Genomic DNA, 9,342 nt, shown 5'->3' with positions numbered 1-9,342 from the left:
TCTCCGTATCTCTTTCCAAAAGGAATGTATTATTTTGCATTCCCACCAGCAGTGCAAAAGTGTTCCCTTTTCTCTACATCTGCTCCAACATCTCTGGTCTTGGGATTTTGTGATATAGGCTAGTCTCACTGGAGTTAGATGATATCTCAAAGTAGTTTTGATTTGAATTTCTCTGATGATTAAAGATGATGAGCATTTTTCATATGTCTGAAGGCCACGCACCTGTCTTCTTCAGAGAAATTTCTCTTCAAATCCCTTGCCCAGCCTGCTATGGGATCCCTTGTTCTATTCTTGCTAATGCATTTGAGTTATCTGTGAAAACTGGTTATTAAACGTTTGTCGGAGACATAACCTGCAAATATCTTCTCCCATTCTGAGGGCTGTTTGCTTGCTTTACTTACTGTGTTCTTAGCTGTGCAGAAGCTTTTTAGTTTGATCAAGTCCCAGTAGTGTATTTTTGAAGCTGCTTCAATTGCCCTGGAGGGGGGTCCTCGTTATAAAATACTCACCCAGACCGATTTCTTCAAGGGTTTTCCCTGCACTCTCCTCTAGTATTTTTATAGTTTCATGTCTTAAGTTTAAATCTTTAATCCACTGAGAGTCTATCTTAGTTAATTGTGAAAGGTGTGGGTCCAGTTTCAATCTTCTGCAGGTTGCCAGCCAGTTCACCCAGCACCATTTGTTAAATAGGGAATCTTTTCCCCACTGAATGTTTTTAATTGGCTTGTCAAATATCAAATAACAGTAAGTAGCTGGATTCATCTCTTGGTTCTCTATTCTGTTCCAGACTTCCACTTCTCTGTTTTTGTGCCAATACCATGCTTTTTTTGTCACTATCGATTTGTAGTATAGTCTGAGGTCTGGTAGTGTAATTTCTCCTGCTTTGTTTTTATTTCTGAGTAATACCTTGGCTATTCGAGGTTTTTTCTGATTCCATATAAAACAAAGTATTGTTTTTTCAAGATCTTTAAAGTATGGCAGTAGAGCTTTAATAGGGATTGCATTGAAATTATATATTGCTTTGGGTAGTATGGACATTTTAACAATGTTGATTTTTCCCAGCCATGAGCATGGTATGTTTTTCCATTTGTTAATATTTTCAGCTATTTCTTTTCGTAGATTCTCATAGTTCTCTTTATATAGATCTTTCATGTCCTTTGTTAGATAAATTCATATATATATATATATATATATTTATTGCTAGGGATTCATTGAGGGTACAATGAGCCAGGTTACACTGATTGCAATTGTTAGGTAAAGTCCCTCTTGCAATCATGTCTTGCCCCCAAAAAGTGTGACACACACCAAGGCCCCACGCCCCTCCCTCTGTCCCTCTTTCTGCTTCCCCCCCTCATAACCTTAATTGTCATCAATTGCCCTCATATCAAAATTGAGTACATAGGATTCATGCTTCTCCATTCTTGTGATGTTTTACTAAGAATAATGTCTTCCACTTCCATCCAGGTTAATACGAAGGATGTAAGGTCTCCATTTTTTTTAATGGCTGAATAGTATTCCGTGGTATACATATACCACAGCTTCTTAATCCATTCCTGGGTTGGTGGACATTTAGGCTGTTTCCACATTTTGGCGATTGTAAATTGAGCTGCAATATACAGTCTAGTACAAGTGTCCTTATGATAAAAGGATTTTTTTCCTTCTGGGTAGATGCCCAGTAATGGGATTGCAGGATCAAATGGGAGTTCTAGCTTGAGTGCTTTGAGGTTTCTCCATACTTCCTTCCAGAAAGGTTGTACTAGTTTGCAGTCCCACCAGCAGTGTAAAAGTGTTCCCTTCTCTCCACATCCACGCCAGCATCTGCAGTTTTGAGATTTTGTGATGTGGGCCATTCTCACTGGGGTTAGATGATATTTCAGGGTTGTTTTGATTTGGATTTCTCTAATATATAGAGATGATGAACATTTTTTCATGTGTTTGTTAGCCATTCGTCTGTCATCTTTAGAGAAAGTTCTATTCATGTTTCTTGCCCATTGATATATGGGATTGTTGGCCTTTTTCATGCGGATTAATTTGAGTTCTCTATAGATCCTAGTTATCAAGCTTTTATCTGATTGAAAATATGCAAATATCCTTTCCCATTGCGTGGGTTGTCTCTTTGCTTTGGTTATTGTCTCCTGTGCTGTACATAAGCTTTTCAGTTTTATGAAGTCCCATTTGTTTATTTTTGTTGTTGTTGCAATTGCCATGGCAGTCTTCTTCATGAAATCTTTCCCCAGGCCAATATCTTCCAGTGTTTTTCCTATGCTTTCTTTGAGGATTTTTATTGTTTCATGCCTTAAATTTAAGTCCTTTATCCATCTTGAATCAATTTTTGTGAGTGGGGAAAGTGTGGGTCCAGTTTCAGTCTTTTACATGTGGAGATCCAGTTCTCCCAACACCATTTATTGAATAGGGAGTCTTTCCCCCAAGGTATGTTCTTGTTTGGTTTATCGAAGATTAGGTAGTTGTAAGATGTTAGTTTCATTTCTTGGTTTTCAATTCGATTCCAAGTGTCTATGTCTGTTTTTGTGCCAGTACCATGATGTCTTGACCACTATGGCTTTGTAGTACAGACTAAAGTCTGGTATGCTGATGCCCCCAGCTTTATTTTCATTACTAAGAACTGCCTTAACTATACGGGTTTTTTTCCGGTTCCATAAAAAACGCAGAATCGTTTTCTCCAAATCTTGAAAGTACAATGTTGGTATTTTGATAGGAATGGCATTGAATACGTAGATTGCTTTGGGAAGTATAGACATTTTAACAATGTTGATTCTTCCCGTCCATGAGCACGGTATGTTCTTCCATTTGTTAATATCCTCTGCTATTTCCTTTCTGAGGATTTCATTGTTTTCTTTATACAGGTCCTTCACCTCCTTCGTTAGGTATATTCCTAGGTATTTAATTTTCTTTGAGACTATGGTGAAGGGAGTTGTGTCCTTAATTAGCTTCTCATCTTGACTGTTATTGGTGTATACAAAGGCTACTGACATGTGGACATTGATTTTATATCCTGAAACATTACTGTATTTTTTGATGACTTCCAGGAGTCTTGTGGTTGAGTCTTTGGGGTTCTCTAAGTATAAGATCATGTCGTCAGCAAAGAGGGAGAGTTTGACCTCCTCTGCTCCCATTTGGATTCCCTTTATTTCCTTGTCTTGCCTAATTGTATTGGCTAGAACTTCCAGCACTATGTTGAATAGTAAAGGTGACAGAGGACAACCTTGTCTGGTTCCAGTTCTAAGAGGAAAAGCTTTCAGTTTTACTCCATTCAGTAAAATATTGGCTGTGGGTTTGTCATAGATAGCTTCAATCAGTTTTAGAAATGTGCCACCTATGCCTATACTCTTCGGTGTTCTAATAAGAAAAGGATGCTGGATTTTATCAAATGCTTTTTCTGCATCTATTGAGAGGATCATGTGATCTTTATTTTTGCCTCTGTTATTATGGTGGATAACGTTTATGGACTTGTGTATGTTAAACCAGCCTTGCGTCCCTGGGATGAAGCCTACTTGATCATGATGAATGACTTTTTTGATGATAAGCTGTAATCTATTGGCTAGGATTTTGTTGAGAATTATTGCATCTATATTCATGAGTGAGATTGGTCTGAAATTCTCCTTTTTGTTTGGGTCTTTTCCTGGTTTTGGTATCAAGGTGATGTTTGCTTCATAGAATGTGTTGGGGAGGATTCCCTCTTCCTCAGTTTTTTGGAATAATTTCTGCAGTACAGGAATAAGCTCTTCCTTGAAGGTTTGATAGAATTCTGGAGTGAAGCCATCTGGAGCAGGGCATTTTTTGGTTGGAAGCTTTTTTATTGTTTCTTTGATCTCAGTGCTTGAAATTGGTCTTCTCAGGAGCTCTTTTTCTTCCTGGCTGAGTCTAGGGAGAGGGTGTGATTCCAAATATTGATCCATTTCCTTCACATTGTCAAATTTCTGGGCATAGAGTTTCTGGTAGTATTCAGAGATGATCTCTTGTGTGTGTGTGGGATCAGTTGTTATTTCCCCTTTATAATTTCTGATTGAGGTTACTAGAGAGTTTACTTTTCTATTCCTCGTTAGTCTGGCCAATGGTTTATCTATTTTATTTATTTTTTCAAAAAACCAACTCCTTGTTTCATTAATTTTCTGAATGATTCTTTTGTTTTCAATTTCATTGATCTCTGATTTGATTTTGGATATTTCTTTTCTTCTACTGAGTTTAGGCTTAGATTGTTCTTTTTTTCCAATTCCATAAGATCTCTTGTGAGATTGTTGATGCGCTCTCTTTCTGTTTTTCGAATGTAGGCATCTAAAGCGATGAATTTTCCTCTCAAAACTGCTTTTGCAGTATCCCACAGGTTTTGGTAGCTTGTGTCTTCATTGTTGTTATACTCAAGGAAGTTAATGATTTCCTGTTTTATTTCTTCCTGCACCCATCTGTTATTCAAGAGAAGATTGTTTAATTTCCATGACTTTGGGTGGGGTTGAGAATTTTTGTTAGAGTTGAGTTCCACCTTTATTTTCTTATAGTCTGAGAAGATACAAGGTAAAATTTCGATTCTTTTGATTCTGTTGATATTTGTTTTGTGTCCCAGGATATGATCAATTTTGGAGAATGTTCCATGGGGTGATGACAAGAATATATATTCTTTATCTTTGAGGTAGAGTGTTCTGTATGCGTCTATCAAGCACAGTTGTTCTAGGGTCTCATTTAAATCTCTTATATCTTTGTTTAATTTCTGTTTAGAGGATCTGTCCAGCTCTGTAAGAGGAGTGTTAAGGTCCCCTGTTATTATGGTATTATCAGATATCATATTGCTCAGACTGAGTAAGGTCTGTTTCAAGAATCTGGGAACATTTAAATTGGGTGCATAGATATTTAGAATTGTAATGTCTTCTTGTTGTATTTTTCCCTTGACCAATATAAAGTGACCATCTTTGTCTTTTTTGACTTTAGTTGCTTTAAATCCACATGTATCTGAAAATAAGATTGCAACTCCTCTTTTCTTCTGAATTCCATTTGCCTGAAAAATTGTCTTCCAACCCTTGACTCGGAGCTTTAATTTCTCTTTTGAAGCCAGGTGTGTTTCTTGCAGACAGCAAATGGATGGCTTGTGTTTTTTAATCCTGTCAGCCAATCTATGTCTCTTCAGTGGGGAATTCAAGCCATTAACATTTATTGAGATAATTGATAAATGTGGTAGTATTCTATTTGTTTTATTTGGTGAGAGTCCATTGCTTAGTTTTATCTTTTGCATCAGTGTGGAGGTTAGGTTCTGCTCTTTATTTTCTGAGTTCTTACTTTGCTGCTGATCCGTTGTGGTGGTCAGTGTGCAGAACAGGTTGAAGTATTTCCTGTAGAGCTGGTCTTGTTGTGGCAAATTTCCTCAATGTTTGTATATCCGTAAATGATTTGATATCTCCGTCAATTTTGAAGCTTAGCTTAGCAGGGTACAGAATTCTGGGCTGGAAATTGTTCTGTTTAAGTAGATTAAAGGTAGATGACCATTGTCTTCTTGCTTGGAAAGTTTCATTAGAGAAGTCTGCGGTCACTCTGATGGATTTGCCCCTGTAGGTCAACTGGCGCTTACTCCTGGCAGCTTGTAGAATCTTTTCTTTTGTCTTGACTTTTGACACGTTCATCACAATGTGTCTTGGAGAAGCTCAGTTAGAGTTGAGGTGACCTGGGGTCCGATATCCCTCTGAAAGCAGTGTGTCAGAATCTTTGGTGATATTTGGGAAATTTTCTTTTATAATATTCTCTAGTATGGCTTCCATTCCTCTGGGGCATTCTTCTTCCCCTTCTGGGATTCCTATAACTCGTATGTTGGAACGCTTCATAGAGCCCCATAATTCTGACAGTGAACGTTCTGCTTTCTCTCTCTTCTTTTCTGCCTCTTTTACTATCTGAGTTATCTCAAGAATTTTGTCTTCTACCTCTGAATTTCTTTCTTCTGCATGGTCTAACCTGTTGCCGATACTTTCCATTGCATCTTTAAGTTCCTTAATTGACTCTTTCATTTCTTTCTGATTCTTCATATCATTCATCTCTTATTTGATTCTGTTTTTGAATTTCCTTTTGGTTATTTTCCACTTTATTAGCAGTTTCCTTCATTGTTTCCATCATTTCTTTCATTGTTTTCAACATGTGTATTCTAAATTTCCTTTCTGTCATTCCTAACATTTCTTTACAGGTGGAATCATCTGCAGTAGCTACCTCATATTCCCTTGGCGGGGTTGTTCTGGACTTGTTCTTCATGTTGCCTGGAGTTTTCTGCTGATTCTTCCTCATGAGTGATTTCTTTTATCTGTTTCCTTGCCCTAATTTTCCTTTCACTTCCTCTTGCTCTTTAAGTTCTCGTGCCTGTGCACTAAGGGTTACATGACCAGAAGGGTGAGAAGGATGAAGAGCAAAAACGAGATGGAAGAAAGGAGGACTGAGTGATAAGAAAAACAAAGAAAAATAGAGAATGGAGAGGTGGTGGGTAAAAGGAATATTGACGAAAAGAAGAGAGGCACAGAAAGAGGGAGACAGAGCAATATAGGTGTACAGGAGGGTGCTTTGATACAACCTTCAAAATACCCCACGTTCTGGGGGTGCCCAGTTGGGTGGTTCTCTTGAGGTCAGCAGCTCTTTGCTAACCTGATCAGACACAGTACCCCACCTCCACCAAGTAGAGAGGAAAGACAAAATTGCTATAAATCAAACCAAAACAAGCAAACAGAAAACTTTACGGGATAAAATTGGGTGAAAAACCAAATAATAGCGGTAGCAACACTAGCAAAAATGAAGTTCTAGTGATTGAAAAAGGCAGCAATGGGAAATTATAATTAAACTAGAAAAATTGAGAAAGAAAAGGATCTGTATGGAAAAGGTTGAAATTAAAAAACAAAAGAACATCAACAACATCAAAATAAACAAAAAAAACAACCAAACCAAAAAACAAACAAACAAAAAAACACAAAAAATGCACAACCAAAACAAAGCAGTATGTATATGTTATTGAATATTGTCTGTGCAACACGTGGTCTTCTGGGGTATGAGATGTTAATCACAGTTCTGATACGACTGGAGGCTGCTGATTTCTCAAACACCAGCAGGTAGACACCCTAAATCTCTCTTCAGCCCACTTAAAAGGCACTTTGAACTTGTAAACTTGCTGAGCAGAAGCTTTCCCAGGAAAGTGCTTGTCGCTGGAATCACTGCTGAAGGGGCTATCCACTTACCCAGTGTGCCAAAAGTGGTTTCACTCTGCCCCTGAGGGTTAGGGCTGCAAGGCGGCTCAGACCCCACCCTTAGGCTTCTTGGTCGCTGGGTTACCAGCTCCCACCCAATTCTAGCTCTCCCACCATGAGGGCGGAGCTTGCCAGGGCAGATCACTCACAATGGCTCCCTGTGACCCACAGTCAAACACTATTAGCTCCGTCTGGCTCAGTGGCTGAGACTGGGGCCCTAGACATCGGCCAAAGTTCTCTGCACTCCCACTCAGGTTCCCCCCAAGGCAGTTTAACTGAGTGCCAAGTCCAAAGACACCAAAACAGTTCACAGGTAAGGCCTTTCTGGTTTGCTTTCTTGCTGCTACTGAACTTACGGGCTGGTTTAGACGGATCGAACACACATGACCACTTGCCGTTTTTCCACTGTTGTAGTCCTCCTCTTGGGGTCCGGAAGTCTCTCGCTGACTCCCTGTATCCTCACAGGGGTGATGATAGGCAGATCCCACCAGCCAGAGATGCCTGGAGTCCTATGTCCCCAGACTCATGGTGCCCAGATTCAAGGAAGCTGTTACTCCGCCGCCATCTACTCTAGATTCAAATTCCCATATATTTCATTTTCTTTGGCACTACTGTCAACAGGATAGAGTCCTTAACTGTTTTTTCAACTTGACTATTGTTGGTATATATAAAGGCTACGGATTTATGAATGTTGATTTTGTAAGCTGAGATGCTGCTGTATTCCTTGATCACTTCTAAGAGTTTTGTAGTAGACTCCCTAGTGTTTTCCAGACATACTATCATATCATCTGCGAAGAGCATAAGTTTGATCTCTTCTGACCCTATATGGATACCCTTGATCGCCTTTTCTTCCCTAATTGTGGTGGCTAAAACTTCCATTACAATGTTTAAAAGCAATGGAGACAATGGGCAGCCTTGTCTGGTCCCTGATCTGAGTGGAAATGATTCCAATTTAACTCCATTCAATATGATATTGGCTGTGGGTTTGCTGTAGATGGTCTCTATCAGTTTAAGAAATGTGTCTTCTATACCAATTTTCTTAAGTGTTCTGATCATGAAGGGATGCTGGATATTATCAAAAGCTTTATGTGCATCCATTGAATCATGTAGTCTTTGTTTTTTAATTTGTTTATGTGCTGAATTACATTTATAGATTTACGTATATTGAACCAGCCTTGAGACCCTGGGATAAAACCGACTTGGTCATGATGTATAATTTGTTTGATGTGCTGCTGGATTCTGTTTGTTAGGATCTTGTTGAATATTTTTGCATCTATATTCATTAGTGAAATCGGTCTATAATTTTCTTTTCTTGTTGGGTCTTTTCCTGGTTTGGGGATCAGGGTGATGTTTGCTTCATAGAAGGTGTTGGGTAGTCTTCCTTCTTTTTCTACCTTTTGGAACAGGTTGAGTAATATAGGTACTAATTCCTCTTTAAAAGATTGGTAGAATTCTGACGTGAAACCATCTGGTCCCGGGCTTTTCTTTTTAGGGAGGTTTTGTATGATTGATGCTATTTCCGAACTTGATATGGGCCTGTTCAACATTTCCACTTGATTCTGGCTAAGTCTTGGAAGGTGACGTGCTTCCAAGTATTGGTCAATTTCCTTCAGATTTTCATATTTCTGAGAAGAAACTTTCTTGTAATATTCATTAAAGATTTTTTTGGGGTGGCGCCTGTAGCTCATTCGGTGAGGCGCCAGCCCCGTATACCACGGGTGGCGGGTTTAAACCCGGCCCGGGTCAAACTGCAACCAAAAAATAGCCGGACATTGTTGTGGCGGGCGCCTGTAGTCCCAGCTACTTGGGAGGCTGAGGCAAGAGAATCGCTTAAACCCAGGAGTTGGAGGTTTCTGTGAGCTGTGTGAGGCCACGGCACTCTACCGAGGGCCATAAAGTGAAACTCTGTCTCTACAAAAAAAAAAAAAAAAGATTTTTTTGATTTCTGAGTAGTCTGTTGTTATTTCGTCTTTGTTGTTTCTGATTGATGAGATTATAGATTTTACTCTTTTTTTCCAGATTAGGTTGGCCAAAGGTTTATCTATTTAATTGACCTTTTCGAAAAACCAGCTTTTTGATTTATTGATCTGTTGTATTATTCTTTTGTTTTCAATTTCATTTA

Source organism: Nycticebus coucang, chromosome X (assembly GCF_027406575.1).
Source record: "Nycticebus coucang isolate mNycCou1 chromosome X, mNycCou1.pri, whole genome shotgun sequence".
Taxonomy (NCBI): domain Eukaryota; kingdom Metazoa; phylum Chordata; class Mammalia; order Primates; family Lorisidae; genus Nycticebus; species Nycticebus coucang.
This window is presented reverse-complemented; position numbering follows the sequence as displayed.